This window comes from Hyaena hyaena, unplaced genomic scaffold (genome assembly GCF_003009895.1).
Source record: "Hyaena hyaena isolate Hyena2069 unplaced genomic scaffold, ASM300989v1 scaffold_795, whole genome shotgun sequence".
Taxonomy (NCBI): domain Eukaryota; kingdom Metazoa; phylum Chordata; class Mammalia; order Carnivora; family Hyaenidae; genus Hyaena; species Hyaena hyaena.
This window is the reverse complement of record NW_024081425.1, coordinates 68,449-89,114: the sequence shown is the minus strand read 5'-3', so window position 1 is coordinate 89,114 and position 20,666 is coordinate 68,449.

Here is a 20,666-nt window from a genome sequence, read left to right as displayed (position 1 = left end):
GGAATTGCTCAGAACCTCCTGCTTTGTGCACCTTCCCTTTAAGACAAATCTGGTTTAGGGATAGAAAAGACAAAAAAAAATTGCACAAAATTTTTTGAGTTGTTGTAGAATTAAGACACAGCATTATCTCACGGTTCGTGGGTTGGAGCCCCATGTCGGTCTCTGTGCCGACAGCTAGCTCAGAGCCTGGAGCCTGTTTCAGATTCTGTATCTTCCTCTCTCCCTGACCCTCCCCTGCTCATGTTGTCTCTCTCTCTCTCTCAGAAATAAATAAAACATAAAATTTTTTTAAAAAATGCAGCATTGAGGAAAGCCAGGTATTGCTCAGTTGGAGTTTCCTTGTAAAAGATCACCACTTTCAGGATTTTCAAAGAAAGAGAGGCCAGAATCCAGCTGTAGATGCTGTAAGACAAATTCCTCACACTATGCAGAAAAGCTAATTCTGCTTTATCATTGTGCTCCTGCAAGAATGTAATTTTTCTTTGTTTCTCTCCTTTGGTAAGTCTTTTCCAGAAGGGAATTGAAATCCCATGGAATGCATTAGTAACCTACTTCCAAGAGATGGCAGCAAAGGATTTAGCACCAGAGAATATAACAGGAACATAACCATTAATATTTTGGAGCTATTTCATTTTATTTAGAGTGATTAAAAATTACACTGGAAAATAAAATACTTTTTAAATGATTTCATAAGGCTTATTGAATGATCAGCTTTTCACTTATATTAGAATGTTAGAAATTTAGTAGTTTACTGTGACAAGAAAATATATTTTTAATAAATATTTTTAAAAGACTTTGCATAACTGCTTATACCCCAAACTATTCCCTACTCTCCCAAACTCAGCCATGGTCACTGTTAATAGTTTGCCTTCTTTTCCATACTATGTTTTCTATTCACATGAAAATGTCCAGGTTACATATATTCCTCTATAACCTGATCTTTTCACTTGAAAATTCTTTCATGTTAATTAAAATTTGAATTGTGCATTACTTTATGGTTGTACAATTATGTATATTCTAAAATTCTTATTGATGGTCCTTTAGACTGTTTCCAATTTTTATGAGCAATTTTGAATAAACGTTGGAATTGATTGATTGAGTGATTGATTGATTTTAGAGAGAGAGTGAGAGCACGAGTGGGAGAGAGGAGCAGAGAGAGACACAGAGAGAGAGTCTTAAGCAGGCTCCACACACAACACAGAGCCTGATGCAGGGCTCGATCTCCTGACCCTAGGTTCATGACCTGAGCTGGAATAGAGAGTTGGCCACTCAAATGACTGAGTCACCTAGGTGTCCTCATAGTTATTTATTTTGAATAAACTCTTAGGGGTGGAATCACTGGGCCAAAGCATATGTTATATATACAAAATATATTAACTGGCTTTATAGTTATTGCTAAAATGCCTTCCATAAAAGTTTTTACAGCATATGCATAAAAACGTAATAGCATAAAAATAGTTTTCACCTAGATTTATTCATTAGTTGGATACCCTCATTGCTCCTTTATAAGATGCAATTTTGTTTGCTAAATTTTTCTTCTCATGTTGTTCTGTGCAACTTTATTATCTCTTTTAAAAATTTTTCAGATATTGACACAAACTTAAAAACTATGTATCAAGTAAAAACATGAATAAAAAATATTTTCTTTGGTTTTTAAAAGGCATCATTAAGGGTTAAAGAAAGGAGGAATTACTTTAAAATGCAACAGGAAAATATTCTTCTGTGAATCAAAATAAAACATTTCAAATTTCCTTAATTCTCTGTTATTCCTAGCATTAGGAAGGCACTATTTAATATAGTGCTCTTAAGGAAATCCATTAGGTCACAGGCACTAAAAATAACATAAATGAAAGCTCTTCATGTTTAAAACAGGCAATGATGAATGCTAAAGCATTACTACATAGTTTATGTAACTTCAAAGGCCCTACATTTGCCCAATCAAGGATTCAATTTTAAGTATTTTATATACATATACTGTAGCCAAACTTAGAATAAACTTTCATAAAAACTTTCTATTATGCAAGTTTCTTAACCTTAAAATGAACTTTTGTGATTCCTGAGTAAATATATAAGGTGATGCTTTTATTCCTTGGCCTGGATCCAGATGTCAACTTTTTGTTTTAAACAGCATGTCCACAGGACCCATAATCAACTAATTTTTTTTCTATTATGGAGAAAGAGTAAAGAATGTACTCTATAAAAATCTGATGCAGACTTCTTTTTTTTAATGTTTACTTATTTAATAACAGAGAGAGCGAGTAAGCAAGGGAGGCCCAGAGAGAAAGGTGGAGAGAGAATCCCAAGCAGCTTCCACACGGTGAGCACAGAGCCTGATGTGGGGCTCAGTCTCTTGAACCATGAGATTATGACCTGAGTCAAAACCAAGAGTCAGACGCTTAACCAAATGAGCCACGCAGGCACCCCTGGGGCATTTTCTTATTTTAAGTATGCCTAAAATCAGGATGCCCCCAGACTTCTTTTTTGTCTGCATTATATATTACAATGTCACTTTTCTTTCTATAATTAAAGCCCACAAAATTTTTCCTTTTAAAAAGCCAGTGGTATATATGTTAAATAAGACAAATTTTCTACATTAGCTTGTCAGTGAATCTGGTTTTTTCTTTCTGTTTTTATTGTGTTTGTTTTATTTTACATTTTCTTCTTTTTTTGTTGTTGTTTAATGTTTATTCATTTTTGAGAACCAGAGAGAGAGGCAGAGTGTGAGTGGGGGAGGGGCAGAAAGAGAGGGAGACTCAGAATCTGAAGCAGTCTCCAGACTCTGAGCTGTTAGCCCCGAGCCCGACGCAAGGCTCAAACTTACAAACTGTGAGATCATGACCTGAGCCAAAGTCAGAAGCTTAACTGACTGAGCTACCCAGGTTCTTCTTTATTTTACACTTTCAAGTGTTGTGTGTCTGGGGTTGTTAAAAGTTAGTGATGTCTGAAAAGCTACAGTACAGACTCTGTATTCTTTTTTTCCCCTTCTTTTCTCTTTTCTTTCATTTCATTTCATTTCTTTTCTTTCTTTCTTTCTTGAGTGCTTATATTGCAAAATCTAAATCTTTTGCAAGTTCAGAGTCACCTTTTTTAAAAATGAAATCTTGCTGTTTTAGATGGAGTGAGACAATGAAGTAATGAGACTTGATTTTACATCTTGTTGATGAACATCAGTTTTAAAGTTTATATTCGAGTGTGTTTTAGGTTCTTTTCTTTTAGACAAAGCAATTCAAGAACATTATGTCTCACTTAGAGACCTCTCCTGTCTAAATGAAACTGTGCTATCCTAAGAAAATGGAATTTGAATCCTAGAAGACCATAGAAATAATAAAATAATTTTTGGTATATGAATGCCTTTGACAATATTAAGGGAAAATAGCTGCTGGAATCCCCCTGAATGACATAGGGGAAATATGTCAACACAATGATGCATGTGTTCTATTGTTGGACAGCTCTAATTGTCACAATGTTATTCTTCATATTTAATCAAGATGTGCTTTCCCATTTTCCTTAGGTTGATTCTAGTGCTATTCTGCAGAGTTTCAAAGAATAAATACAACCCTCTGTTCACGTGATAAAACTTCTGTTTTGGAAAGATTTAACATACTCCCCCCATTCTCCCTTTCCTGTAGCTGTGAAAACCCATTACCATCCTGGCTGTTCTTTCCTGGGCAACATAATTCAATTTTGTTCATTAAGAGCTGTGTCTAGAAACATTTGGGTGGCTTAGGCCAGTAAGCATCCAACTTTGGCTCAGGTCATAATCTCACGGTTCATGAGTTCAAGCCCCACATCCGGCTCTGTGCTGACAGCTCAGAGCCTGGAGCCTGCTTCAGAGTCTGTGTCTCCTTCTCTGTCAGCTCTTCCCCTGTTAGTGCTCTGTCTCTCTCAAAAATAATAAAAAACATTAAAAAAAATTTTTAAAAAGAGTTGTGTCTAAAGATAAACAGAATAACATAGATGTGATTTAACTTATGCAAAGAATGATTCCTTTTGAAAGTTTGAACATTGCATAACACTCTGAGCTTAAGTTGACATCTTCTAGGCTTCCACATCGGTTCACATTGTGGACCTGTATTCAACCAGATGCTGTGGTTTTCTAGATACCATATGATTCAAAGATTCTTTGAACCTAAATGTGGGATTTGATATTTTAATGTGTTAAATAACATCGTCTGTTTTGGGGCATCTCTTTTCAATCTTTCAATCTGTAGAAAACTTCTTGAATTCTTACTTTGTCTCCCAGCATACAAGTTTTCACTTTTGTATTATGTTTCAATTTAATAAGGATATGTGCGTGCCCTGTGTTCAAACAAGTCATTACTAAAAATATCATTGAAACATGTAGTTTATCCATATTCATGGATGTCTTTCTAATCAGGGCCAATGCAAGTTGATTTTACTATTTCCCATTTGGCAGTGGTTTAGAGAAGTGGAATCTACTTCTGAACCACAGCCTTCTTTCTCATTCCTGAGGCAACAATAGCAACATCAGTGTTCCCTAACATCCTTTGTCCTTCAGTAGCAATATAGTATTTATGTGATAGTCTGTTCATAGGTTCAGTAGTCAAGCAATACAATTGATACCTAAAACATGACATGAATAGGCATGTTTCTAAGGAAGACATACACATGGCAAACAGACATATGAAAAGATACTCAGCATCATTAATCATCAGGGAAATACAAATCAAAACCAAAATGAAATATCACCTCATACTTGTCAGAATGGCTAAAATTAACAACACAGGAAACAGCAGTTGTTGGCAAGGATGTGGAGAAAGGGAGACCCTCTTGCACTGTTGATGGGAATGTAAACTGGTGCAGCCACTGTGGAAAATAGTATGGAGGTTCCTCAAAAAGTTAAAAATGGAACTACCCTCAGATCCAGTACTTGCTACACAAAGGATACAAAAATCCGGATTTGAAAGGATATATGCAACCCAATATTTATAGCAGTCTTATTAACAATAGCCAAACTGCGGAAGGAGCTCAAAGTCCATTGACTGATGAATGGATGAAGATGTGGTATATATACACAATGGAATATTACTTGGCCGTCAAAAAATAAATGAAATCTTGCTATTTGCAGTGACATGGATTGAGCTAGAGAGTATTATCTAAGCAAAATCAGTCAGTCAAAGAAAGACAAACACCATATGATTTCACTTATATGTGGAATTTAAGAAACAAAACAGATGAACGTGGAACAAACAAAATGAGGCCAACCATAAAACAGAAAACAGACTCTTAACGATATCTAAACTGTTCAACTATAACAAACTGAGGGTTGCTGGGGGAGAGGTAGGCTGGGAGATGGGCTAAATGGATGATGGGAATTAAGGAGGGCACTTGTTGGGATGAGTACTGGGTGTTGTATGGAAGTGTTGAATCACTGCACTGTACACCTACAACTAATATTACACTGTATGTTAACTAATTGGAATGTAAATTAAGACTGCAAGAAAAAAAAGTCTTCAACACTATTATATTTAATATATTTAATAATTAATATAATTAATTTAATTGCACATAATTAAATTATATTTAATTCAAGATGATTCTGGGTGAGGTAGAATTACACTACAAAAATTACTATTACCAGACCTTTCAAGTATTGATTTATTAAAAAAAATATTAATAGACTGAGTGGCTCAGTCTATTAAGCATTTGACCCTTGATTTCAGCTCAGGTCATGATCCCACAGGTCATAAGTTCCAGCCCCACATTGGGCTCTGCACTCACAGCCCAGAGGTTCTAGAGATTCTCTCTCTCTTCCCCTCTCTCTATCCCTCTGCTGCTCACGCTCTCTCTTTCTCTCAAAATAAATAAATAAACATTAAAAAACAAGAGATATTAATAATTTTCTTTTTATTTTAGCAAATAAATAATTTAAGCATAAGGCCAAAATGAAAAGAGAAATAGTCCTAACTAGGAGACATTGATGGACTAGGCTGGCTAAATTTTAAAAAATGCAAGAATTTCTCTTTTTTTAATATTACATATGAATTATCCAAAACTCTAGGATAAGCTACATTTCAATTACAGGACACAACAATAGACATGTTTCGATTTTTTTTTAACTTCAGACATTGAGTTTTTGATGAGAATATTTCTGCTTGATTTTATGGTAAGACTTTTATTACACACACACGTAAAAACATGCACAGACTTTCATAGTTTTGGAATAGGATTCAAATTATCGTTGAATAAGAGCTCTGATCATTTTGAGCATTGCTTTTATGTTTTGGAGGTAGATTTTGCACTATTTCTTTCCTTCTTCCTTCCTCCCTCCCTCGCTCTCTCTCTCTCTCTTTCTCTCTCTCTCTTTCTTTCTTTCTTTCTTTCTTTCTTTCTTTCTTTCTTTCTTTCTTTCTTTCTTTCTTTCTTTCTTTCTTTCTTTCATGGTTATTTATTTTGAGAGAGACAGAGTGTGAGTGGGAGAAGAGCAGAGAGAGAGGGTGGCACAGAATCCTAAGCAGGCTCCAGGCTCTGAGCTGTCAGCACAGAGCCCCCAACCGGGGTGATTGAACTCACCAGCTGTGAGACCATGACTGGAGCCCAGCCAGACGCTCAACCGACTGAGCCACCCAGGCGAGATTTCGCCCTATTTCTATCACATCACTATCACCTTAGTTATTCCTATAAAATCTCAACCCTGCTTCCTGTATCCATGTCAATATAAGGCTAAATCTTGAAAAAAGGGACTGTAGGGGTGCTTTATTATATTTTTTTTTACCATTTTCAGGTGCAGAGAGTTAGGGGACATGCAAGGAGACGCCAGGGTGGTAGCTGCCACAACTCCCTGGACGTTCACAGAGAATTGGTAGAACCGGCAGGGTAATGAGAGCCTACACAGGAAACAATAAAGAGGAATAGATAATTACCTCCCTCGTTTAACAGAGAAGTTGGAAATCAGATACTGTATTTCTGTCCCTTTCTAAAATGGAGGTGCCAGGAGTACATGTAGAGTGAAAGAACCCGAAAACCAGAGGATGGGCAGGATGAGGGAGTGGTGTCCCGGGGGCAGAAACTGCTTTCAACTACATCAGTGAGTGTGTGCAAGGAGGGGCAGCGTTGTCCAAGCTGTGAATGTGACCCACTCAATGAGTCATCACATTAATTTGATTGTGATCAAGATTAAAAAGAAATTCTGGACTAGAATGGCACAAAAACACACAGACATTACAAACTGAGAAAGTATGTGCTATTTTAGGAAGTCTGTGTTCCCATATACATAATGAGTAATTATGTATGGAAAATACATCACACATATTTATAATATATTACATAGGATATAAATATATTTGTATTATAAACACACACATGTTGAGATTATAGAATAAAATATATTTTTTACAGTAGATAGCGGCAAAAATTTTTGACAGCCACTGAAGTGTTGAATATAGATTTCTCTTTTAAGAAAGAGAATAGGAGGAGAAAGATAAGAGTCTCCGAGTTCTTGTGCAACCTGAGAACCAATTTCCCAAACCATAATACTTAATTTATCCACCATTACTGGAAGACAGCTCCAATTTGTATGACAGCTTTACAATTGGAAATGGACTAAGCAGTCTAAATAACTAATCTTGCAGAGGTCGATCAATGAATAGCAACCAAAATGTAAAAAAAGTTAGAGAAATACAGAACGCTATGATGTACACCTGCTTACAAGCCTGCCTTCTCACTCTATTCAGGCAAACCTATGTTCTATTATTACACACACACACACACTGTGTTTTGAAATCATCTTTTAAATAGAAATGTCCTCTCTTCTGCCCCTCCCACATACCATCATTCAAAACTCTTTCCCACACTTACATCCTCCACAAAAACTTTCATAATTAAGCACTTAATGATAATTAAGTGATCATTTCTCCCTGTGTATCCCCGTCTATTCCTCACTAGCCAGATCTTAAAATAGAGAGATTCCATCATCTTATCTCTATTATATGTGGGCATTTATAGAATAAAGTAAAAATAATTCTTGTATTGGGCACCTGCGTGGCTCAGTTATGTCTGACTTTGGTTAATGTCTGACTTTGGCTCAGGTCATGGTCTCACGGTTCGTGGGTTCGGCCCCGCATCGGGCTCTGTGCTGACAGCTCATAGCCTGGAGCCTGTTTCAGATTCTGTATCTCCCTCTCTCTCTCTGACCCTCCCCTGCTCACGCTGTCTCTCTCTCTCTCTCAGAAATAAATGTAAGTTTAAAAAAAAAAAGAAAAAAATAATTCTTGTATATAACTTATAGGCATGCAAAGTTAGTGATGTTGTGTGCTCTGTGTGTAGATATAATATAGATCTTATATAATTATAATTTTTAAGGTAAATATTACATCAGGTAAGGGTTGCATTTATTTCCATTTTTGTATTTTTTAGTGGAGAAGGATGAAATTTGTTTAACAGTCTTTTGAAAGGACAGTGCAATGACCATAACGGCTTAGCTACTTTCAGATTCTGCTAATGATGGTAATGGTGCTAATTTTGTCCCTAAGAACATATTGTTTCTTGAATCAGCTGCCATAACTTCTTTCCATATCTTTTTTGGCATGGAGTATTTTATGATTTTTCTTCATATGCTCCCCAAATACTGCAAACTTAGACAATTTTGTAATGTATTAAAAGTGCATGCAAAAATGATATTCAAAAACAAAAAAGAGGACTCTTTTTCAACAATTGGGTACCTGTGTGTTAGAATAAACCTGTGAACTCACCTCTGCTTATCTTCTTGTATCCGGCTTTTTCTTATTGACTTATGGTGAAATATTCCTCTTTCAGTAGGCCAAGCGGTTTTACAAGACAAAATTGAACATTATTCACAATAGCTCAAATTAGAAGCAACCTAAATGTCCAGATGGGGTTAATTGCTGGTGTTTCCTTTAAGTTTAGAATACTGGTGATGTTGGACATGTATAAGTGGCAGGTAAATCGAGAAAACTAAATTTTTGAAAAACAGAATCAAAATATATTTTAGACTGGAAAAGATCCAAAACAAGGTAATAGGCAAGGTTGAAAATCAATGTAGTAGGGCAAGAATGTTGATTAGTTAGCAAGAATAATGCTGTACAGACCACGCTTGCACCTGTGATGGTGTTTATCTACTCTTTGTTGTATATCAGTGGGCAGGTCTCATCAATTTTCTCCATGCCTATTAACACTAGATATAAACCTATCACATTTTATTCATTCATAGGAGTAGCTCTTAGATTTATGTGCCATTTTTGTGTCCTTATCCATTAATTCCTTCCATTTGCTTATTAAATTTAAATCAATATGTATTCTTTGTTTTCTCCTTCTATGATTTTTTAGTTAAACATTTGTTTCATGTTTTTACTTTTCTTTACATCTTTAATTTCAGTGGAAATGTTAAAAGTAAATATTGCAAGTTGTCACTGCATTCATGTATCTTGCATAGGGGCATTTTTGTTTGTTTTAATGTGTCAATTAGGGGCACCTGGGTGGCTCAGTCAGTTGAGTGTCCGGCTTTGGCTCAGGTCATGATCTTGCGGTTTGTGAGTTTGAGCCCCGCATGGGGCTGTGCTGACAGCTCAGAGCCTGGAGCCTGTTTCAGATTCTGTGTCTCCCCCTCTCTCTGCCCCTCTCATGTTCATGCTCTGTCTCTCAATAATAAATGTGAAAAAAGTTTTTAAAAAAGTGTCAATTAAATTTGGGCCTAACTCTGTTAAAATCCTGGCTCTTCCACTTAGTAGCTTTGTGACTTTGGGTAAGTTACTCAACCTTTCTAAGCCTCAGTATCCTTCTCTGCAAAACAGGAAAAAAAAATGGGAATACCTATATCTGACTGCTGTTGAGAAGATTAACAAAGATAAACATGGAACACTTTTATACTAATGTTAGCACATGGTAAAAAGTCAACAATGGGGAAAAAAGTGAATATATGTCTGTATGTGATAAATCTTCCATGTTTTTATTACATATTCCATCACATATTACATGTTACATAATACATACTATATGTTCCAGATAAACTCCTGTCCCTATTTTATAGACACAAGCCAACTGCCCCTTAATAACCAAGGTCAATTACTCCCATGTTTGCGTTGTGGCAAAAGAAGCCCAAAATGGCCAGGTCACAGTCTCAACTTCTAAATGGGACCACTGCTTTATCTACTGGCAGAAGCATTCATCTTTTGGGAAACGACACCTTCGCAGTGCAAAGAACCTACCATTTCAGGGATGAGAAGCACAGAGTCTTCAAGTAATTCATTAGGAATAATAGTAAGACAAGGCTTTTTCTACTTCCTCTCTTTGTTCCTGAACCCGTGTACCTATGGGAAAGCCAGTCATAGTATGTATACCAGTTTAGTGCACGTAGTGCATCACATGGGAGAGTATCCTATTCTGACTAGTACAATAACTGAGTCTTCAATAACCCTTTCAACTATAATATGAGACCAATTGCTCCTGAATAAGGGGGAGCATGCTATAATCAGTGTCCCATGGGCTCAGCCTAGCACATCACATCTGTCTTCTGTAAAAAGTGTTCTTCAGTCAAATGTAGTGCTCCGATGGATACCATGGTGGTAAATATGGCATTCAATAAACCTTTGGGTGATGTTTCTGGCAGAGCAATCTAAACAGAGAAAACAAAGCCATATACAGAGTAACTATGCATGTTTTAGTGATCACAGATCTCCACTTCCTCCATGATGAGTACAGTCTAACAGAATCAAACTGTATAAAAGTGACTCGTTGGTCCCTTTTGTCTATGGGACCCTAGCAGGGACTTGGTGTTGGTGTCCACTGTTGGAATGTGAGACATTCAACATTAACAGTAGTCAAATCAGCTCTCGTGAGGATACATTTAAGTCACTGAGCTCAGGTATAACCTCCATCATTGCTGTGGATGCCGCTTTGAGTGAACACACCGAGAGGCTGAAGAAAGCTGACTAACATTCACAGAGCATTAGCTCTTCTTGTCCGCCCGGTTATTAACACAGTCCTCCTGGCTTTTACATATAGCTCATTTAGAACAGCAATATACTACACATTGGGGCCCATTCCAAATTGGCTATCCACAAACCTTCTTGTCCTCAATTCTCTAATTTTTTCTTACTTCCAAGAAATCACCAGACATATCATTAGCTCATTGTAGAGGAATTGCCATCCCTCCTTTATTGCACCAAAGGTGAGTAAACAAGTCGACTGCCCAAGTTGTGCCCCCTGGAGGATTCATTCCTCTCCCTCTCCTTCAGGGGCTGTAATGGTGCAGGTCCACTGCTGACTGATACCAGCATATTGCCTGGTCATTTTCTCTCAGTAACTGGTTGTAGAGAATTCCCAGAGTAGTCATTGTTTAGGTTGAGGAAGCAGTGAAATGCAGCTGGAGTAGATGCCACAGAATATGAAGCTTATGTAACTTTACTTTTGCCTTCAAGGCTTGCTTGAGCCCAATCTTGTATGAACTGCTTCCACTTGATAATCGAGTGTTGTTGAGAATTTTCAACTTCATAAGTTGGCAGTTCTGACAACAATCATGTTTTATAAGATGATCAGCTTTTATCAAGAGCCAAGTCAGGGGCTCTTCCTCAAGGAGATTCATTATTTGCAGAAGTAAGCATGGCTATTAGGTCTCTGGCATGGGTTCTTTATCAACACCTACCAGAAGCTCCATATAACCTATCTATTTACCTCAGATTGGAGCAGGAAACTCCTTTGTTTTACATGTTGTTTCCAAAAATATACAGAGACCCACCAAACAATAACTTTTTTTTTTTGATGTTGGTGGTAAGAGTTAGAAGATCCAGCAACGTGTCTTTATGTTTTGAAGGTAAAATCTCAATACATCCAGCATATATACTAGGTCTCTGGACACTTCCCTGAGATGGAGAATATTCATGGAGACCTACCACTTATCTTCTTGTATGCATACGTCTTCTAGGATATCTAGGATATTTGCCACTTCCTATTCACCAGATACAAACAGCATGAATTTATCAATCTGGTGGACAATAGTGGATAATTTGTAAGAAGGTGGGCTTACCAATTATCTTGACGACAAGATTATGACACCCTTACGTTTAAACAGAGAAGGTATGGTATGCTGTCTGCCATGTGAAAATACATTGTTCACAGTGGTTTTTGCTAATCTATCTATATATATAGATAGATTTATATATGTATATATAATTTACATATATGTGTATGTAAATTTTTTAAATGAATGATATTCATCTTCCCCTGGAGTGAATTTGAATCTGTGAACTGAATCAGGATTGCGAATTGATTTAGGGGATATTGCGGCACCACATATCTTCAAAATCCTGGAGGTCTGCATGTTCTGTTCTTTTGTAATTGCAGAGATCAAGTGAGACTTCTGTAGGCTGCCCAAGGGTCTAATTGGTATCCTCAATTAGCTGCCTCTAAAGATCTCTACAGGCTACTTCATTCTCATTACTGCTTCAACTTTCCTACTTATTACAGAATCAGTCCCACCTCATTACTAGAAATTAAGTGCTGTTACTTGGCCTCTAGCATTCTCAGATCCTACTCTCTCCCCAGGAAATCAAGGAGTATATCTTATGGTATAATATCTACCATAATTTCTAGCCTACAAAGAACTGTGTTAGAGTTCTTCAAAGATGCTGGGGCTCCCCTCACTGACATATGTCAGTGGTCCAGAGGAGTGTCCTTCTGGGTTCTTCAAGGCATCTAGTAGAGGTTGGTTGAATAAGCTACACATAATAAAGCGATTCCAACATTTCCATCTTCTTATTCTTTAGATTCCTTCTTAAGATTATACAAAAGAAGTTCTGGAATCTCATGTTTATTAAATATACAACACCACTGAGTCTAAATTTCCATCAGACAACCAACTATTAAAACTACTCCTAGGCAGCACATTAAATAAAGACCCTCTGATAGGTATGCCATCAAAAAATTCCATCTGAAAGAGTGTTAGCCTAGTTCCTCCCCACTTGAACACCTATGGAATCTATTTCCACAAATATCCTCCAAGTTTGGGCTGAAATACATTGAAAAATATAGTGACTATTTTTGGTCTTCATGCTATATCTTGCTTTTCCATACTTTTTAGAGCATGTAGGACTCTAACTCTAGTTTTGGATCTAAAGCTATTAAGAAGTATGGAGAACACATTTTGGGGAATGAGAAAAATACCTCAAATAAAGGCAATAAAGGATTTCCTAAAAAGGAAATCTAATGCCCTGAGATTAAGAAAGTCAAGCTCTTGCTCCGGGACAGTCCCAGTGGAATTTAAAGGAGAAATGTCACCAGATTATTCCGAATCTCCCTATATTTCTCAAGTTCAGTCCTTTAGGACCCATACTTTCTCAACCATGTCCTGACTTTTATAAAGAAGACCTCATCAGACTATGAATTCGGGTAGCACTATAATTCAATTTGCACCTTCATTATAAGCAGAAGGATAAAATTAGGTTTGGTTTAGTAAGGTATGGCCAGGGGCTATGAGGGAGAAGATATTCTTGGGTAGTCATGGAAGCACTCTGATGCACCCAGAACCACATCTGGTAACAAATAGTGCATCAGCCAGAGTGAAGTAAGAGGAGTAGAAGCCATTCCAAGTACTTAAGGCCAGACGGGATGGAATATAGTGCATTAGGGGTTAAAAAAAAAAAACAACTACAGAAAAGCCTTTGTGCCGGAAGAGCAGGGAAGTTACCATAAATGTTAAGGAAGTCAAATGGTGTGAGAAGCATCAAGAACAACTGCAAATGCTCTGTGCTGCCCACAGCATGATAATGGCTGACACACTGGAGGTTTCCAAAAGTATGTCAGGCAGGGAGTGTTCTTTTTCACGTACTGCCTGGTACTTCAAATAATATGCTCCAAAGGAATTACTTCAACCATGAAATGTGTCTGCTTGATTCCCTTTAATGGGGTAATCAAGACTATTGTATGCTTCCAGAAACAAACACATAATTTATTTTGACTGACAGAGTAAACAAGAAAACTAAAAATAAAAAAGAATTCAAGAACACAAAACCAAATACAATATAAACATTTTCTATTGTGGTCTCATTTTATTTTTAGTCTCTTAACTCTTACAATACCCTTATAAACATTGAATCTGATAGTCAATGTCTTACTCATTTTAGGAATGCAATCTAAAATACAAAATGAGAAAGACTGTGGAAAACAAATCACCTCGATATTTAATAAATGTCAGGTTTACATTGTTAAAATAAACACGTGATCTAAAAATTAAAATACTTTTGTTCTGGTGGTCCAAATAGAGAGAGATGATTTTTCCCCACTTTCTGGTTCCTAAGAGGAAGAATTTTCCTTATTAAAGTATTATGGCCTCTTAATCCATGCTTTATTCGTCTCCACAGAAGTGGGATGAGTTACTTCATCAAAGCTACTGATCCTTATTTTTCATGTGATTGGAGCTAAGCATTTTAAAATCTGAAAGTAAGATATCTCTTTCTGCTCACTCCATTCAAAACAATGTGAGGCAGGGCCACCTGGTGGCTCCAAAAGTTGGGGGTCCAACTTTGGCTCAGGTCATGATTTCACGGTTCATATGCTCCAGCCCCTCGTTGAGCTCTCTGCTGTCAGTGAGAAGGCTCTTTCTGATCCTCTGTCCCCCCCTCTCTCTGCACTTCCCAGCTTGCTCTCTTTCTCTCAAAAGTAAATAAGCATTTAAAAACAACAGGAGCATCATGAGGCAGCAATCCTGGGTAAGTGTTGCTCTGTAGTCCCAAACGTGTTGGGTGAGCTAGTGCAGGATCTGGATTGGAGATGGAGGCCGGAGTCACTCTACTTAACTCTCGCATTTAAGCTATAGCCTCTTTTATGGCTTCATCAATAATAAGGCAGATCTGACTTCCTCCAACATCTATCTCCCAGGTGGTTCTGAAATCAGATTTGGAATGAGTGTGCAAACTGAGCTCAACAGCAAAAAGAGAAAATGCCCAGTTTTTAAAAACGGGGGAGGGACACCTGGGTGGCTCAATCAGTTAAGCCTCAGACTGAAGCTCAAGCCATGATCTCCTGATTTGTGGGTTTAAGCCCCGCATCGGGCTCTGTGCTGACAGCTTAGAGCCTGGAGCCTGCTTCAGATTCTGTGTCTCCCTCTCTCTCTCTCTCTCTCTCTCTCTCTGCTTCTCCCCCATTTATGCTCTGTCTCTCTCAAAAATAAAATAAATAAATGAATGTTAAAAAAATTGGGGAATGTAATGTACAACATGATGACTATAGGTAATAATATTGTATTATATTTTTGAAAGTTGCTAAGAGAGTAGTTCTTAAAAGTTCTCATCTCAAAAAATAATGTGTACCTGTGTGTGGTGATGGATATTAACTAGACTTACTGTGATGATCATTTTGTAATATATACAAATATTGAATAATTATGTTGTACATATAATGTTTAATGTCAATTATATTCCCATTGATGAAAATGGGCCAGAGATTTGATAAGATATATTTTCGAAGAAGATAGTCAAGTGATGAATAAGCACATGAAAAGATGCTCAACATCATTAGTCATTAGGAAAATGCAGACCAAAACCACAAGGTACCACTTCGCTCTATTAGGATAGCTATAATAAAAACAAATGGGAAAAAAGTAAGTGTTAATGAGGATATGGAAAAATTACCTTGCAAGTGAGAATGTAAAAGGGTGCAACCACTGTGGGAAACATTTGGGCAGTTCCTCAAAAATCTAACCATAGGGCTGCCTGGGTGGCTCAGTCGGTTGGGAGTCCAACTTCAACTCAGGTCATGATCTTGCCGTTCCTGGGTTCCAGCGTCAAGTCCAGCTTTGTGTTGTTTGGAGCCTGCTTTGGACCTTGTGTCTCCTTCTCTCTCTGCCCCTCTGCCACTCAGTCTCTGCCTCTCAAAAAAATAAATAAATAAATAAATAAACAAAATAAATAAATGTTTAAAAAAATTTAAGCATGTAATTTGCATATGACTAGGTAATCCCACTCCTTGGTATACACCCAAATGAACTAGAAATAGATATTTCATCAAAAGCTTATACACAAATTTCATAGAAACATTATTCACAATAGCTCAAATTGGAAGCAACCTAAATGTCTGGCAACGGATGAATGGATAAACAAAGTGATATATGCATACAACAGAATGTCATTCAGCCATAAAAAGAATGAAATCTTTTATCAATAGATGCTACGATATGGATGAATCTCAAAACCACTATGCAAAGTGGAAGGAGCCAGGTACAAAGGATCATGAGTTGTGTGATTTCATCCATGTAAAATGTCCAGCATATGTAAATCAATAGAGAAAGAAAGTAGATTAATAGTTGCCACAGCCTGGGAAAGGGGAGTGAGGAGCGACCATTACAATATGTATCAGGTTTCTTTTTGTGGTGATGAAAATGTTTCGGGATTGTATGAGGTGAGATTGTTGCATAGCATTGTGAGCATACTAAATGGCAGTGAATTGCACATTTTAAAATATTTAATTAAAAATTTTTTAATGTTCATTTATTTTTGAGAGAGACAGACAGACTATGATCAGGGGAGGGGCAGAGAGAGAGGGAGACACAGAATCCAAAGCAGGCTCCAGGCTCTGAGCTGTCAGGACAGATCTGGACGTGGGGCTCAAACTCTCCTACCATGAGATCATGACCTGAACTGAAGTCGGAGACTTAACCCAATGAGCCACCCCTTAAAATATTTAATTTTATGTTATTTGAAGAAAAGAGGCATCCTACATGTGGTTTGTTTAAATGTGAACCTTGAAAAACAAACTAGGTATAACACATGGAGACCTTGTGGCACCAGGATATACAGCTTTAGACCTTAGGCTTTCACCAGTGGACACTGTGAGATTCACAAAAGGCCGATCTGGGCCTTCAGCAAATACGCATGAGCTTAGTGAGCCTTAATAAGCATGCACTTGAGGCAAAGTTTCTCTTATAAGAAAATAAGGCTGCACAGCAGCCTGATTAGCTTCTGGGAGTACATGTTAAGGGGGTTCCCCACGCATTTGACCAGAGATTCTCCACCTTAACTGCTTGCAAATCCCTTCAGCTGCTGGTTAAAATGTAGATTCTGATTCAGTAGGTATGGGTTTGGGATCTGAGCTTCTGAATTTCTAACAGGCTCCTGATTGACACAGACACGGTTGGTCCCCAGATTTCATTTTTTGAGTGGGATTAACCAGCATATTTGGATCTGTCATTTTTAGAAAACTGGGGCCAAATAGTGACTGCATTGAAAGATGAATGAATCGCTCAGGATGCATTTGGATGACTTTGTCTCTATAGACTCCCTCTTTCTTATCTAGCTATAATAGATTCTCATTAAAAATGTCAGGCTGGTATTATTTTCAATAATCTTAGGAATTGAAATGATAAAATCATGGGAGAGCAATGCCTACATACATGCTTCCTTCTAGACTTGCTATGGGTCTCTTTCTTTCTTATCTTTCTTTTGCCTACCTATCACTTTTTCTTCTCTTTCTCTCTAGCCCACTCTCTGACCAACTCCACCTGCATCTCTATTGTACACTCTTATAATGAAGACATTAAGAAAGGGTAGACCAAAGGTCAGAGACAGACTCTTGGGCTGTCAAGGATCAACTGACTGACACAGAGATAGAACCCAAATTTCCAGATGCATATATATTTTATTAAATTGCACTTTTGGAGTGCCTGGGTGACTCAGTCAGTTAAGCATCCAACTTTGCCTCAGGTCATGATCTCACAGTTTCTGAGTTCAATCCCCATGTCAGGCTCCGTGCTGACAGCTCAGAACCTGGAACCTGCCTCAGATTCTGTGTCTCCTTCTGTCTCTGCTCCTCCCCTGTGCACACACACATTCTCTCTCAAAAATAAATTAACATTAAAATTTTTTTTAAATTGCACTTTTACTAAACTTCTTCAGACATGTTTTTTTTTTTTTTTTAAATATTTTTATTTATTTCTAGGAGAGAGAGAGACAGCGTGAGCAGGGGAGGGTCAGCGAGAGAGGGAGTCACAGTCCGAAATAGGCTCCAGGCTCTGAGCTGGCAGTCAGCACAGAGCCCGACGCGGGGCTCGAACCCACGAACCGCGAGATCATGACCTAAGCGAAAGTCGGACGCTTAACCGACTAAGCCACCCAGGCGCCCCACTTCAGACATGTTTTTAAAAGACATCCTATTTATTTGGAATCATCTATTTGAATAATATGACAATTAATTCACTGCCCGTCCTTCACTCCTATCAGAATGACTTAATGTCCATGGTATGTTTTGCTGATCTGGATGATAGCGTAGAACAAGTAAGATGAGTGAAGAAAGGCAAAGTTCATGGCTATTACTGCCCTATTATCTATGTAACTGTAGAAATGACCCAAATTCTTCACCCTTCCCTATATTCATGCCCTTTGCTAGATGACTTCTTTATTCCTCTTACTAAAGGCCAAGTTTATTTGGGGCACCTGGGTGGCTCAGTCAGTTAAGCGTCCAACTTCAGCTCAGATCATGATCTCCTGGTTCATGAGCTCAAGCCCCACATCAGTGCCAACCCTGCTTGAGATTCTCTCTCTCTCTCTCTCTCTCTCTCTCTTTTTCTTCCCTATCCTGATGCCCATCAAAATAAATAAATGAACTTAAAAAGACGCAGAGTTTATTTACTTGTTTCTTGATTTTGGATATGACACATAACTTGTTTTGATCATTGGGGCTGTTAAGAGATGTAACACCACATAACGGTTAATTTAGATTAACAAAATACAAACAAGTTTGGAAATCTACTGTCAGTAGTGCACTTACTAAAATTATCAGTATACATTTGGCAGCCTTAAAAATTAGCAGTAGACTAGTATCATTTTTGTTTCTAATATTTATTTCAACAAAGACCATTATATTACACTCTTCCAAAGCAGAATATCAATAAGGGTTTTGGGCAAAATGTTACCAAAATCTTATCTGCAACAAATTGTCCTTGAACTTTAGAAAACGAGCATAATGTAATTAGGATAATGCCTTTTTCTCAGATGTTGATATGATAATGTTCTAATTCCATCAAGTGCATAATTTTAGTATATTTAGATTCTATTGGATGCATTGGACAGATTATTTTAATACTTTCATGGTATCAATGTTTACAAAATCTGGAAACTATATCTCATTGAAATTAACCAAATTTTTGAATGTCAACTTAAAATATTTGTGAAACATAATTTATAAGTATTCATTTAGGAGATTATGAGCAAAATGTTTAAAGACCACTGAATTGGCCTAATTAAACTTGGCTCATATGACTGTTAGCTTATTTGTAATAGAACTCAGAATTCACCAATAGTTAAATGCAGATTATGACCAACTACTATTCTATAATCTTGTCATGAAGCTATAATGAAATCAAATCTTATAGCACATTCTGCTACGAATAAGCATTTATCAACAAGTAAGAACAAAACAATAGTATCATTTTTTCTGTAAGCTTAATGAATTTTTAGCTTTCTGTATTTATTTGGTGCTTCAAAAATGCCTTGTATGAAAACTTGACTTCAGAAAACTAAGACAATATTCCAATGACAGGATATGGCCCATCATCCATTGAACTCCAGAAGCCAGAAATCCTCAGGGCACGCGGGTGGCCCAGTTGGTTAAGTGTCTGACTTCAGTTCAGGTCATGATCTTGCAGTTCATAAGTTCAAGCCCCACATCGGTCTCTGTGCAGACAGTTTGGAGCCTGGAGCCTGCTTCTTACTCCGGATTCTGTCTCCGTTTCTCCCTCTGCCTCTCCCCTACTCTCTTGCACGTGTAAGCACCCTCTCTCTTCTCTCTCTCTCTCTCTCTAAAAGTAAATAAACATTAATTCTTTTTTTTTTTTTTTTTTTTTGTAAAAAGAAACTAGATATCCTCTGAGAACCAGTGGGACGATATAGGACATTTTCGGGCACCAACTCTTCGCATACAGTCTCCTTGACTCAATAAACTCTTAATCCTATTTATGCAAGAATGAAGAGTCCTGACACTACTAATTTTACTAATGAAAATCCATTCCCAACATGTATTAATCTTATTAAATCCTCTTGTGTTAATGGAAGGTAAAAATCTTTGAAGTTTTTGTAGTAGCTGACTCTAGGACATGGCTTCTTGATTAGAACTCTAACTGACCACTAACATTACCAATTAAAATTAGATTCTCAGCTAGAATAGAAATTCCTAATCAGGGCAATTGATCCTACCTACAGTGTAATTTAACTTGACATATGTGTAAATTCATACTTTCTGTGCTGAAGTATGCTTAACTTAATTACATACATTGTAAGTCATTGGTTCTTAAGAATTTATATGATAACTAAATCCTACCAGATTGTTTTCCAAAATGACTGCCAGTTTATATTTTCAGTGGCAAAAATGAGAATATCAAAAACTCACAATTTTGTTAATAATTCTTATTATCTAACTGTTGAAACTTTTTACACTCCTATGAATTTTAATGTGTATCTTTCTGATTAACAGTGATTTTGGACATTCTTCAGATCACATTTTCAAAAGAATATGAGCCTTTTGGGTTTTCTTTCTGTGAATTGTATGTTCATATCTTTCAATCATTTATATATGATTCAATTTATTTAAACAAAACAAGTTACCTATTTCTCCCACCCCTTGCAAATCCCCTCCAACCCCTGACAACTACCTACCTGTTCTCTGTATTTATAAGCTTGGTTATTGATTGATTGATTGATTGATTT